Source organism: Xenopus tropicalis, chromosome 5, assembly GCF_000004195.4.
Source record: "Xenopus tropicalis strain Nigerian chromosome 5, UCB_Xtro_10.0, whole genome shotgun sequence".
Classification (NCBI taxonomy): Eukaryota; Metazoa; Chordata; class Amphibia; order Anura; family Pipidae; genus Xenopus; species Xenopus tropicalis.
Window position 1 is genome coordinate 130,297,116 of NC_030681.2, and position 16,071 is coordinate 130,313,186.

Consider the following 16,071-nt stretch of genomic DNA (forward strand, 5'->3'; position numbering starts at 1 on the left):
TAAGATAGTTCTGGAATACAGATGCTTCTATAGTGGGTACAAAAGCAGAGCACCATTACTGGGGTGGCTCTATATACTGCCCTATATTTTATCCAGCAACAGAGGTTGTAGCAGCCAAATCTCCCTTGGAGTCTGGATAATACAAACTGTATATTAAATTCTTACTGGCCCCTCTTCCCCTGGTTTCATTTGGTGAGGTTTAGATCCTGTTGTTTCCCTGTACCCTAAAATCTTCCTTCCCTTGTCATATAAACTGAGCGAGCCTCTAGGGATCAATGGCTGCCACATCATAAACAGAGATGGAGTAATTACCTTGGGCATTAAAGGGGTTTTAGTGTGATGTTACAGAGTGCTATTCTGAGACAATTTACAACTGGTCTTAAACTTTTTATTTGCGTTCTTTTTAATTATTTTGCTTTTTGCTTAGCAGTTCTCCAGATGGAATTTCTGCAGATATCTGGTTGTTAGGGTTCAATTTAACTAGCAACCAGGCAGTGGTTTGAAAGAGAGACAGGAACGTGAACAGAAGCGGGCCTAAATAGAAAGATAAGTAATAAAAAGTAACAATAACAATAAAATTGTAACCTCATAGAGCATTTGTTTATTGGCTTCTTGGGTCAGCGACCCCCATTTAAAAGCTGGAAAGATTCCGAAGAGGACAGCAAAGAAGTCAAAAACTATAAAAAATTAAAAACCTATTGCAACGTTGCCAGGAACAGGACTTTCTATAACATACTTAGTACTTAGTAACACTTGATATTGCCCGAAACATGTTGTGATATGGTCTGAAATAAATAGCGTTTAGCAGAATTCTGCTGTATGGTGCTCTCCTCTATATCAAAGGATCATACTTAGTACTTAGTAACCTGTACCAACAGTTAAACTGAACTGATAACATGTTGTGACTGCATATTTTGTAAGAAGACATATCTAATATTAGAACAGAACCAGGTCATTTTATTTCATGGTAGGTGTTGGTTCAATGTTCACATTTTAAAATATATTTAGATATTTTCTGTTTTGTTTGTTTATTGGTGGCTGAGAATGAGGAGCAGGGTCAGACTGACCTGACAGAGTATTAGGGGCCCATTTACTAAACAATTTTCAGATAAATTCGTATTTTTTCTAAATTATAGAAGATTTCAGAATGTATGCAAAAATTTTGTCTGCGAAAAGTTTTTTGTGGTTTTCGGTGAATTTCCACTAAAAAAAATCATAGTTTGCGCAAAGAATACGAACATTTCGGAATCCGTTAACACTTTGGTTACACACTATATTTTCGCCAGGTTTGATCTGTCGAGTGCCATTGAGTCCTATGGAAGGCTTCCAAAGCCAGACATGGATGGCTTCAAAGCCTGAAAGGTTTTCGTGGAACTTTTTGGCCCGAAAATTTAGTGACTTTCGGAACACAATTGCAATATTTTCGTACGAACGATAAAAGCATTGTAGAGACATTTTAGAACTACAGAAATGATTGTGGTTACTTCGGACTTTATACCATATCGCATTTCAAGGCCAGAAAAAAAGCGTTTTAGTAAATGTGCCCCTTAGACTCTAGTGGGGCTCAGGCATGAACGGCCTCCGTTGAGTCTTTCTTATTTCCATCATTAGCTTATATAACACATAAATCATAAACCATCTACAGGCAATTCTGGTGAGACTGGGTCTTAGTAGGCCCATTCCGACACTGTTGAGACCAGACCCCAATGCTTCTCTGGTGAGCAGTGTTTTCTTGTGGGAAAACTGGGAATTGGTTCTGCTATCCAATTGCCTGTATTAAAGGTATCATGGAGACCCATTCTGAACATGAGGATGCAGATTTGTGTCACTACTTACAGGCTGCTCATATAAATTAGGCTTTTTTTTATATCTCTGTGGTAGACATGGGGGATTAAGGTTAATAGTGGAGCTTACCTTGCAGTATCTGTTCAACCTCAATTTTTGTAGGCTTTAGAGTTGGAATACACAGGACACACAGAAATTCTCATTGATAATATATGGAGAGAACATTTAAAATGATAGAAGCCTTTGGAGAACTCCTCAGGAGTAGACAAAAATCAACAATTCAGTCTATTTTTGTACATGCGTGGGATTTATGGGTATTTTCTCTTTTAGAAATAACAGCAGTGCTGTGTTGCTTTACTGCAGGGATACTAGTTATACAAGATGAATTACTTTTTAGCTCAGTGGTTCCAAAACTGTGGAACCCAATGAAGTGGATAGAAGCCCGGATAACAATTAAGATGATATAAGTCTTTCTTGGTACATTGTTAACATGACCTGTTGTAACTTAACAATCTGTTTACGTAGCTGTAATATTATAAGAAAAAAATCTATATACCTGTGGTTTATCTGAAGCCACCTGAAGCACAAAACAGACTTGTCTGCTAAATTTGCAATCAGTCTCTATGTCAGACTACTTGTTGTAGAGGGAAACAGGTTTGCTGAAGCAGAGGAAACATGGAACTTTTATACATATAAATACTGTATATCACATATGAACCTCTGATGTGACAGAAGGTAATACAACTTTAGAAAATCCTTTGTAAAATATTATATGATCTTATAATAAAGGGAGTTATGAAGTGATGACAGTATCTCTTTTATCAAAGCCTATGAAGTTTTAAAAATGGAGATTTTCTTTGTGGCAGCCTTGTTCACCAAATTCCTAGCACATCACTAACACAATGGATCCTAGCGCTCACGGCCAGAGCAGGAGGTGAGGTCAATGCTGGGGGTGCTTTCCTTGTTAGCAGGGGATATAACAGATCTGATAAGAACAGACTATGCTCTTTGTCTCTCATACATTCCTAAAGCCACCTGAGTACAAGGGATTTGGAAATGTTGCTCTGGGGGGTCCAGAATGTGAGTCAAAATGGCTAAACAATGCAGCTTGTTATAGACCTAGTTTGGGAAGGGAATGCTGGGTCATTATTATTTAAATCTACTAGCTAGCTGCAATACTTTGCCTGCAATTGCTAGTTCTTGTCTGCCAGCGGGCAATGTATTTGCATTGTTTGCAATAGGCTACTTGCAGGCCTGATATTTCTACAAGGGCTGAAAAATGGGCATTTCCATAATGCTAAAATAGTCTAACCAGGGCTCATATCTGTGAATATTCTATACAGTGGTCATTTTTACTTTTTTGTAAATACTAAGCAAGTAGGGGATACAAGCACCTTTTGAAGGTATACTGAGTGCATTTTTATTCACACAGTTTATTAAGGACCGAAGATTCTAAGAATGCTATTTTTTTCTAAATACTTTCCAGGAGAATTTTTGTATTTTTTAACAAAAATGCTTCCCACAGGGTATCATAGTTAATGTGGGGTGGAGCTAGGTGATAAAAATACTATATGGTGTATGTTAGAGGGGAAAAAACTATTTAAGTCTATCTAATTATAGGCTTCATTTACAAACTGAAACATAATGTGCAAAGTGCAAAAAAGGGCACCAATTGGACTTTTTTTTGCACTTTGCACGCTGTGTTTCAGTGTGTGCTAGTGGCCACAGGGCTCTGTGCTACATTTTGGAGAGCAGAGACCTGCAAACTGTGCTGTAAATGGAGTGCTGCCAACTGTACATTTGCGCTCTTGCGCCCCTTAGTACTCTTGCATTTGCTCCCCTCTGGCCCCTCGTGTATTTAAATACTTTGGGAAAAATGTATATATATATATATATATTTATTTATTTAAAATAGGACAAACATGCTAAAAAGCAGGAAACAGTTTAGGCGAAAAATTCACTTTGTATATTTTCACCCTTAAGGGGCTATTATGTTGCAGCTCTTTTTAACTGTGCTTGAGGGCTACTCTTCCGAGCTCTGTGGGGGCACCATCCTTCCTACACTTCATATGGATATCCCCAAGGTTGGCTCCAGGCATACTCTGGCATAGTGCTCAATTAACAATGAACTGACTGTAACAATTTCCAACACATTGTTCTTTTATACTAAAGTATGTTAAGTCATTGCATGACTGCATCTCTTTAATATTTTGTGTGTTGCTAAATGCTGCACCTAGTAGTACAGAAACTTGAAGTGGGCCTTGTAGGGTTGAGCTGGTTATAATATTATGGTTCTGACTGCTCTTTGTGGCCACTCTGAACCTACTGTACATCCTATGTTTAACATCTGAAACAGGATTTCTACCCATAGCTGTACTATCCCTAGAACAGACAAAATCCAGTAGGCTGCATATATGACACATATCAAGGGAAGCAGTAATTACATGGCAAGAGATACCATATAAACTGCCCAGCATGCACAACATTGGATATATTTTTCACCATGGTTGATTGCTAGTAGTTACTGCTTTTAATCTAATTATTTAATTACTTTTCTGATAGAGTGGCTTGACTAACTGAAATGTTATTCTTTGCCTTCAAATTCTGTGGCCAAAATAAATGGTTTTAAATATCTTATATTAACCAGCGTGTATGTGGCTCCCAGTTCCACTTTGTATACTGATTGTGATACCATGCCATATCCAGGTGGCTTCAGCACCACTACCTAAGTGACAACAATCTGTTGTGCGGGGATACCACTTCAATACTACTACAGGTATGGGACAAGTTATCCAAAAGATTTCCTTTTTCTCTGAAAGAGTACCTTGTATTTAATCCCAACTTCCAATCCTAATTGGAAGCAAAACAATCCTATTGTGTTTATTTAATGTTTAAGTGATTTTTAGTTGAATGAAAGCATGGTGATCCAAATTACGGAAGACCCCCTACCCAGAAAACCCCAGGTCCAGAGCATTCTGGATAGGTCCCATACCTGCATTTAATTACTTTTGCCAGACATGGCCAGATTACACTGCAGTGCACTGTGCCCCAGGGCCTAAACAAGTAGATCATATTCAGTCTTTGTCACCAAAATTCCCAGTACTTTCAGAAATTCGAAATGCAGGCCGCCTGGCAGAATGATCAACACTCAGCCGGTCTGCACAGAATGTAATTATTCAGAATGTTCATGTAATGCACAGGGAGACTGGTGGGGTAAAATGTCAGATTTATAGATTCTGCCTCTTGGTTAATACATGAGCTATTTTGAAGAACTATTTGGTAAACATGGCTCTGTATTACCGAGACCTTTGAATGTATGTATCCTCCTGAGTTATGTGGACATAACATTGGCTAGAATGTCATTATAAAATTTTTTGAAGAATGTGAGTTATTAGAATGAACATAGTGTACTCTGATCGCACTGCCCCGAATAAATGCCCGTGTGGATTGCTAGAGGTAATTGCTCTGGCTGCCTTCCTTATGATCCCTGCCCGAGTGCTGTGTATACTGTGGAAATATTGCAAGCATCTGAATCCAGAGGCAGTTGTTTGTTTTGGCAACATCAACGCAGTTTGGTTTTTACAGTGAAAGGCATGTTAACTTCTGCTGAAAAGAACCTGCTCTTCCACAAAATCTGATTGCTGGCATGCCGCCCTGTCTAGGGGTGAAGTGGTGCAATGCTAATGACAGCGGCTCCTGCCAATTAGTTGTGGGCCACGTGTGCAAAAAAAATTGTTTGTGAAAAGCTTTTATAAACTGTGTGTCAAAGCCAGTGCTGAATTATAAGTGTGCAGATAAAATTGTTTGTGCAGCTTGCTGTCATACCATATATTTAGAAGATGCAGAAAGCAAAGAGTCCAGAAGGCTGGAGATCCACGTGCAGAAAGCTGCACAGCTCTCAAAGGGCTACTATACGGCACAAATACCAAGTAACAAGTTTAATTTAATGGGTGTAGTTCTTGTCCACTTTCGAATATACTTGTGCTCTTCTGGCCCTCAACTATAACCTGAACTTTGACCAAATGAGCCACAAGTTTGGCAGGGATCATGACTGATCATGTTCCGTTTATGACATTATTATAACTAAAAAATATTACCTTAAAATTGACTATTAACCACACATTTCAGCGTTACAAACTTGAAAATTGGGAATTTTTGATCTCACCTTGTACAGGCCATGGTCATGATTCTACCAAAAAACTAATCTCCATTCTCATATGCTCAGTTTTTTGGTTTGCATATTGGGACTATGCCCAAAAAACCAAGCTGGCAAGCAGCTAATAGTACAAATAGTGTATCAATGAATATATTAACCACAATACAGACACCATGTATAATAGTACAGCCAATTGCTCATGCTAAAATCCTGGACGTTTTGCAGCAACATTTTCTGTGCATCTGAACAATTGACATTGACCTCTGTAAGGACAGGGACAGGTATATTCATGTGCAACTTTTTTGAAGTACCCACAATTCCTGTAAAGTCGTTGGTGGTGCTGTCTGTGTTATCAGAAATATGAGACAGGTCTGTAGCATCAGTTTCTGGCAGCCGCCTAATGTGGATCCTTTTAACACTCCAGACTTCCCTAGTGTTTGTAGGACCAACTAGCTTGGCACTTTTCAACCCAGGGAAGACCTGGCAGGTAGTAACTAGAGGAAGTTAGCTGCGGTTATTTCATATACATTATTGAATGGGGTGAATCTATAGCAGAAGGAACTTCACATGTAACCTTGCTGGTGTGCCAGCCTGGCCAGCCTTATCATTGCTGCACTGTGGCATGTTCCTTTTCATTCAGAATCTAAATCTAAAGGTGAACACGTGCAGGTGTTAATCAGTAACATGGGCAAATGTTTGCTCTGGCTTAGGGACCCACAGCAAATAATCAGTGGCACTGAAGCTCGGCTGTAGGAACTAGAGTTTCACTGTATCTTGGTTTTGATGCCAAGCAGGGTACTATGTGCCTGATGTTTATATGTTCTCCAAGTGCTTCCTTGGGCAACAACCACTTTTTAAACATGCATTGATTCTAATATGACTTTTGCAACTACCGGTAAATTACACTTTTGGATCCACCTCATAACCACAGCCAACATTCTTTGTTCTCCACAAAAGTCCAATCAAATCGCATTGTTGTGAGTGAGGTCTGGAGTCACTTGATATTGATTTACATCTTGAGAAAGTCTTGCAGTTTAGTATTGCTTTCTTTATGCGATGTGAAACTGATCTACTGCATCACTAACACATAGCACAGCTGGCAAAGAATGCTTCACAGGCTGTAAATCAACCCCTCACCTTTTCAGAATAATACAAAACATACCAACTTCACATACAGAAGTGTTTTGGCCTGGAGACATAATGTCCGAATATAGAGAATTACAGAAATTTATTGCATGTCTGGAAGCTTTATATCATTTGGCCTGACTTTATTGCATATGTCTTTCATTGGCTACTAGTTGGTTGTCCACAATACAATTGTTACCCAGCCACTCTCCCTATAGTCTTCCCCATGGGTACAACCCATGTAGAGCCTCTACCTCAGACATCAACTGAAAATCAATCACAGACTGTGTAAAAGCTCATATATTTAGGTACAGTAAGTCTACTATTGTCATTGCCACTTTAAAGAGATACTGTCATGATTTTTATGGTATACTTTTTATTTCTAAATTACAGTAAAGTGTGACTGAAGTTTATCAGAGCACAAGTCACATGGCTGTGGCACCCTGGGAAATGAAGAATATGGCTAGCCTCATGTGAAATTTCAAAATTAAATATAAAACAAAATCTCAGTTCTACGCAGGATTCTGCTGGAGAAGCTCTAATAACTCATGGGTGAAAAAAACATGTTTTCCAATAACAGTATTCCATTAAACATTGTTTTTTTGTACTTGATATGAATCTCAATACATAGAATTCTTCTATTCAGCTACCATGATTGAGGTCTTGCTGATGTTTGGGGGTGGGAGGGTTATGGAGGCCCTACACAGTGAAGACTGCAATACAGTGTGTGGGTAAATACTGTATTGTGTGCAACCAACTGGTAGCCAATCAGAATGTTAGAATAGTCAAACAGCATAACAACATAACATATCCGCCGTTGCTTACAAACATGAGAGCAATATCTGCCACCAGATCGTGTATTCTAAAATCCTGTGCAGTATTTGGAATTTGTAAATGTGTTAAGATAGCAGGGCATTGGCAGAAAGTAAATCAGGGGAGACAGTTCCAAGTCACTACCCTGCATGGGGCACATTTGGTCTTAGTTTAACAAGGTCCAACATTGCTTCCCTGTCATTTGTCAGTTATGGCTGCAGGCAACATAATTAGTACATCGACTTGTCTTACAGTTGAATTGTTTTCTTCATGGAAACCTCAACGTTGGTCATGTGATTTGCTTAGTGGAAACATAATGGAGCCAGCAGCCATACTAACTAACATGCTTTGCTGCCTTCCCAGGAGCACAGCATTAGTTGCTGCCTGTGCTGTCCCAGTCATGGAACACAGAACTGAATCATCCTGTTAGACATGGTAAGAGCTTAAAGAGAAGCCTGATAATTGTTTAGATACTAAATACTTCTATATAGAAAAAGCATTTTCCTAGTATTGGTTTGTGGTGTTGCATATGGTGTTTAACCACAAACTAGGGGCAAATATATAGACATTCATACCAGGAAAGCAATGCTACAAAGATTTACCTCCTACAACCTGCAGGAATGACATAATTCTATTATATTACGCAATCAGGGCCATTTACGCATCCCTGGGCTTACATGGGTTCTTGCCATTTGCCATAGGGAAAGCAGTAAGGACAGGACCCAATTGCAGCCTGTGCCCTCTGCTTACCTTTATCTTGCATGGTGTCGATGTGCCCCCACCCTCCCTACCCTCACCAATACAGACTTGAGCCAATATGCAGAAATCTGTGCGCAAACTGCAAACCAAACTCAGATTGCAGCAATTTTTTTAAACTTTGCACACTGCATTCTTTAAAATAAATTACCCCCAAATGTCAATCGAGAACAATTTGCACATATAAATGGAACATCATCATATTAAAGTGGTCTTCATTATTTATAGTTTTTTAATAATTTGCCTTCTTCAAAATCGATGTCGTTTTCAAATGGGGATCACTGACGCCGACAGCCATAAAACTACTGCTCTGTGAGTCAACAATGTTATTATTACTTTTTATAACTTATTTTTCTATTCCTCTCCTATTCATACATCAGTCTTTCAACCACTGCCTGGTTGCTAAGGTAATTTGGACACTAGCAGCCAGACAGCTGTTGAAACTCCAAACTGAAGAGTTTCTGAACAAAAATTTAAATCATTAAAAAACTACAAAAAATATAAAATGCAGACCAATTGCAAATGGTCTCAAAATATTACTCTCTACATCATACTATACTAAAAGCTAACTCAAAGGTGAACAGCCCCATTTAAGTCAAATTCTGCATTACTGACTTATTATACTGATTAAAATATTTCATAACAACCCATCTTATCTTTAAAATTCCATTTTTTACACAAGCTGACATAGAGCTGTGTTTGTTTCCTGCTACTGTTGAGGCTCAGATTTCCTATACTTTAGCATTCTCAGTGCTTTTGGTTGTTCTTGCACAGCTTGGGCCTCTCTCTTCCAATCTCATAGTGACCTCTCCAGGCAGCAGTGTAGTGAATGTAAACAGAGATGTTAGATAATATATAACTCATGGCTCTGTTGTTCTGTATATCTAGGACAACCTGCCATAAAGCAACACAGGACTGCTGGGTTTTGTCAAAAGAGAAATAAAAACAGTCATATAAATGCTACAAAATACATCTATCCAAAATAAGTAGAGCTTTTTAAACCTGCATAAATGTATAATAGACACTGCAAATTATAGAGGCAGCTAAATAAATAGGACATGCATTGTTGGCAAGTAGGCATTTCAAGGGGCAAGCCCAACATCCCTCTCTGATTTTGGCATAATATTACTGATATTATTCACATTATCGGCATTGAATGAACCCAAAATGTCAGTAAGCCTTCCTGACATAAGGAATTAGCAGGAAAGACGTCAGCTCTAATTGCCATTTTCTTTAGTAGCATGGTATTTGTGTTAGTTACATAAAGCTCTGTCATACAGGAGGAACTAGATTTAACTGATGCTTCCCTATCTCACAATAAATAAAAGGGATTCTGCCTCACATCCATAACTATCACAAACAGGAAGCCAATTCCACCATGTATGTTTGAGTATCTCACATATTTTGTTGCTCTTCCAACTGCCTTGTCAGTGTTACAGTGCCCAGATTGCCAGATGAAGTGGCCAACCTTCCATCCTTCCACTACAAAGGCTGTCAAGGGTGTGGGAGATTCTCATTTAAAGGAGAAGGAAAGGTAAAAATCACTGAGGGGTGCCAAATGTTAGGCACCCCCAGTGACTTTAATCGGTTACCTTTTACCTTGGGCTGGTGCTCCTGTTAGAAGAAAACCGCACCAGCCCTGGTTAAAATTAGGGATGCACCAAACCCACTATTTTAGGATTGGCCAAACCCCAAATCCTTTGTAAAAGATTCCCTCAAATAATGAAGGGTAAAAGAGTGCCACATGCCCATTGCGTGGAAAAAATGTTCAAAAACTCATGTGATTCTAAGGATTTAGATAGATGCATGGATTTGCCTGAATCCCAAACCGAATCCTGGATTCACCATCCTTAATGAAACCATAAACACCTTCTATAAATATGTACCTAGTGATTGTACTGTTCCTGGCAGGCTTGATTTTCCTGACGGATCGAGAACCACATCAGCTTACTGATGTGGCGCTTGCCCCGATGGCCTGTTTCCCCATCATTGTGACCTGATCAACCCAATATCACCAACTTTAATTGGATATGTCGTGGAAAGATCTGCTTGTTTGGTGACCGTCCAAATGAGCGGATCCTACAATGTATGGCCAGCTTAACTGCTCTATACCACGCAAACCTATTGTTGATTTACCAGTAGGAGCCCTCCTCCTGGGCCTTGCTGCACCCCCATGATTTTCTCTTACTATTCTTACATCCTTGTACTCAGTACTTAAAAAAGCTGCACTTCCTCCTGTCCCAAGCAGGTTTACAAGTCTATATTTCCCTGGTATCGGCAGTCTTGTTTTTTATCTCCTAAAATAGTCATTTGTCAACACCAAGGAACTTGGAATTGAGCTCTTCTATAAATGTTTGTACCATTACTTCCGGCCTTTCACAGATAAAAATCTGCAGGCTAAACATGACCCTCTAGGTGAGCTTTTCCAGTAACGCTTCTAAAACAGCTGCTCTATTACAATATAAACATGATTCCTGCAGGCTTCTCCCACTGTTTCCTAAATTATGTCTTTAAACCAACCGGGGTAACAATATCCATAGTTACTGATGTGGTTATGAAAATATTTAGAACCTTTAATTTCTATGAAATACGTTCACTATGTAGATAGAGGTATGACATTGTTAGATATTAGTTCTAATATGTTTCTAAATCATAGACCATTTGTCTTGCTATACAATGATTTAGCAGGGGAAAGATAAGAATAGACTGAAGATCACCGGAATATGCCCCTAGTAGGAGCTACTGGGGGCACCTTTGGAGGCACAGATTGTCCCTGCTAAAGGGCTGTGGTTGCCTTGGGCTGGTACAGAACCTCACAAGATAATGTACAACATTTCTGCCCTACTTCTTTAGCTAACTTTTAGTTGTCCTTTAAGGTGGCCATACATTCATTAACTCCCTTGTGATACTCGCTTTCATCCCACAACAAGTTGAAGAGTTGCTGTGGAGCAGTGCAGTATGCAGTCACATCTGGGGCAGTGACAGACCCAGGTCCAGTGGAATCACCTAAAGGCCTTTTAAAACTAGTTCTTGGGCAGGACCCCGCTCTGCTGGTTGGGCAGTTCTGCTAAAATTGGTTAAGTTGCCAGATCACAGTGCCCTAAGCATAGCAAGCATCAGACTTACGAAGAAGGCACTCGTCAGAATACTGACAGAATGGATCTTAAATGTAATGAAAGCTGAGGTGAGGATATTAGAGCTGGGAGATTTTAGCCTAACAGCTGTGTAAATTCAGTAACCTTACTTTCTGACTTTTAGCCTTTTTCTGTTGAAACCTTTTTTGGCCTTAGTTGACAGGAAATTAAATATTAAAATTCCTCAGATATCTGTCTTCACCACCAAATCAGCACTCTGAAATGTATACCCAGGTGTCTGCACACCCCATTTATTAAGGGTTATGAGTTGCATTATTTTGTGCAGGTTATTTTTTTTGGCCCCTAGGGAAACATGGTTAGCATTGCTGCCTCCCAGCACTTAGGTTTTATTTGCAAGGAGTTTGTACAGTCAGTGGGTTTCCCCAAGGCATTCTGGTTTTCATCCACTACACAAAAACTACAGGAAGGCTATTAGGCTCCCGATAAAACTGATCCTAGAGTGTGTGTATTTGCACCTTATATTGTAATCTCCACTGGAGCAGGGACTGCTGTGGGCAGTATAGAAAGAATAACAATACTGAGCAGGTTTCTAACCAAAAAGGAATCTGAAATTGTCTAGGTTAAGCATAACGATACAACCCCCACTTCCCCTGCACAGGTCCATCAACCAAGATCTCAAAATCTGCTTTCTGGATGAGTTTCCAAATAACAGATTCTATCATTGATGGGCAAATGCAGAGTGGTGCAGTGAGGGTGATTTTATGCCATATTTGGTTGCACCTTTATTGCCATGGCTCCCTTCTGCTGGCCAACTAAAAAGAGCAAGCGTCCCAGAAGATGAACTGGTCAGTTTGGAACATACTACACTGGCAGTGACTACAGGCCACTCCCTTTTTAACAACAGTCCATATGACTTTTTATAGAGGAAAATATACATTTACCATAAAAGCCCAGATTCAATATATTGAGACCAGTGCACTCTGTGGGTCCAAGTAAGTGAATGAAAGGCCGATCCAGAGAGTTTTGCCTTTCGCATAAACTAGAAATTGTAATGGCGTCAGTTTTAAATCGCCAGTGTGCCAGTGCCATAAGAAGCTAATCCCTGAAGGTTACATAATTTACTTTGAACGAAGACAGAACTGGAAATGCTTCATTCAATGTGTGAGACTTAATAAGACTTGGAAGTATGGGAAAATGCAAGTTCACACTGGGATGAGTACTTCACACCAAGAGAGGGACTTAAGGCAACTCCAACAAAAAGTGCCCTATACGTTTCCTGCAATATGGCTTATTGTGCTTTCACATTATTTTATGAAGGACATGCTCCCTTTTTGTTCCAGATGGAATCTCCAGAAATATTCTTATTGTAACTTTTCAATAAACACATTATGTAAGGAAATCAGCCTTGTGTTTATTGTAGATAAGAGGGAGGTTTGGAATTTTAGCATTCGTGGAATGCTTTAAAGGGGGAAGTGCGTTTGCCCTTGTACAATCCTTTGATCCTAACATATTCAAGGTTTGGTGAGAAATTCTGTTGTGCTAATGTCTTCAAGGCTTTTATAGCAAAAACACACAAATTAAAAAAATTCATCCAGAAAGGAGAAGGAAAACTAGAATAATAACTGTGTACGGGAAGAGATCAGTTAGCCATTAAAAAGTGCAATGTTAGAAGAGATCATGACAGACGTGGATATTCATGGCATGAAAAATAGACCATTTATCCAAATGGTGATCATACTATGGAATTTCCTTCTAGAGGAAGTGGTGACTGGCAAATTCAGAACGAGAATTTAAGGTGTAATTGGAGAGGTGTCTTGAGAAAACAAGAGTCATATAAATCTCCAAGAAAAATACATTACGCTGCATTAGGGCACACAGATCCATTACACCATCGCATAACCATCGCTCGCAGTATTATGGTTCCATTATCCACGGCTGATCATTCTTACACGGAGGTCGCAATGGAATTTATTGGGAAAATATGTTGCTATTCTCCGTCTGCGTTCAGAGTTCGTAAAATAAACTCAACAACGGTGTTGAATGTTGGAAAGCTAATCCCTCAGTCTTCCAACTGAGCCACATGGTGCAACCCCATTCCACATATAAAGTGCAATCATCTTTTATATTTTTGACTTGTAAAACAGAATGGCTGTAATACATTCTTATAATATGTACGTATGGCTTTCATTTTAGGTTAGTCCTGGCCAGTTAATACTGATACCTTTGGAAATATGGCAACCCTAGAGTATTTATATAAGATTTCCACAAAGCTGTATTACTTTAGATTTAAACCAGAAAAAGCAGAACAATTTACAATTCAAAAATAGGGGGAACAAGCTAGCACCCCTGACACTGCTATCCATTTGTATGCAAAATCATTTTGTATGGCTGGTATCCCCTATGGATGCCTCCTCTATTAGCGAAGGATTTGGCATTCTGTTTGGTTGACTGTGCGCCAAGATACAAGATTTAAGCACTGCCATTTTTCTTGCCAAACGCATGTGCTTGAATTACTTGCGTAAATGTGTGGCTGGTTCCTTGTAGGCCCTAGCATTTCAAGTACACAGGCCCAATAAATAGTGACTGTCTATGGCAACTTACAGCAGCCCCTAGCCTCTAGCATTAGCCAGAATCCACGGACTGCCAGTCTGGGCCTGTTAGCATGAGTTACTGAAACATCTGTGGACAGTCCAGAGTGTAGGATCACTGCCAACTCTATCAAGCAGCAGAAAAGGGGGCTTTCATTCTCTCCCATGGGTAATTATGTCCTTTTACAGGAACATATACCCTTATCAACATATTTGTCTATTGCTTCCATGTATAAACACCACAGTAGGATGGCATAGTGAAAATAAAATAAGATGATTGTAAATAGATGCCACTGATAAATTAAAACCTATGGAGGATACTTCTATATGAAAAGGAACTGCCACTCTGCCTACCAACATGGAGTCATGATTAATTCAGTTTAATAACAACTCCGGCATTGATCACAATGTATAAAAAAATAGTCAGGGCTGGGAATTGTGTGACCTTCCAGATGACTCCCAGGTCTCCTCAGATTCTGAAAACTGGTAGTTGAACAGCATTGGTATAGTTGCAGCTTATCCATTCCTATAGCAAATGCAAACAATATGGCAGACCCACACATATAATGCAATTATACTGGGAAGGAACATTCCATGCACAAAAAAGGTATGGTCTGTTCACTGTTCAACTAGGGCTCATTTGCCAACCCATTTGTGATCTATATAAGGGAAATATAAAAATCTTATTATAAATGAAGCTCTAGTGGCAACCCATCTGTCTGTCTGTTGGTCTATCTGGCTACATGCAGACATTTTATGACTATCCCCCAACAACTGGTGTTTACAAGTTAACATTCTATTGAGTCTTTTATTGTTCATCTCTCCTCTCTTAAATTTTTGTGTGCTCCTGCCCCCTCCTCTCTCTCTCTCCTTCATTCCTATTTTTACATTCCTCTTGCCTTTTCCAGCCCCTCCGAGACCTGCTCATGAATTTGAAGCATTCATTTTCGCCAGTGTTTGTTGCTATCCTGAAATACGGTCACCATGGAGATCCGAATTCCACGCGTGCTGGCCGCGCTCCCAGATCGACTCCGTAATACCTCAAACGCCAGAGAAGCAGAGAGGATTAAGGGGGTAGAAAAATTTGGAACATAATAAATATTAGAAATTAATAAATGGCCTGTGGAAAATCATGGCTGTTCTTTTCCTGCTATGCTGGCAGAGGATAATATTGCAATGGTATCAGCAAAGTATTTCTCCTTCTCTGCATGTTCCCTTGCATTCTTGTCATAAGCACATACATAGTGTGTATGGAAATAATTAAAATGCCATCTCATGCTAGCTTAACTTTAACCCATTCGCAGTGTCAAGGAGACTGAAAAGCCCTTTGCTTTCCCTTAGCAAACATCATGTTGAGATGTAAGGCAATATAGGGTAATGCTGCATTTATATATGGGGGGAAAGCGTTGGAAGTGATGAGAAGAAACACCCTGTATCAGCTTCTGTGGGTGACAGGCTATATCTGCAAAAAACAAATCTTGATTCACACTGACTTCAGTAGAATTTTTTGGGCCCCCATCCTGAGAGAGGAGCCCAGGTAGAAATGATTAGGTAATAGATGTCCAAACTGCAGCCGTGGTTCAGCCTAAATAAACATATCCCAAAGTCTGGAGGAACCACAGGGTCAACAAAGGCTGAGCTTGGCCAAAACTGATGTACTGATTTTTAGGTGTTTTAAATAAACTAGGTCTCTTCTAATTGTTGCTTTTCATCTCAGTGTCTGCAGGTTTCAAATGGACACAGCTAGCACCAA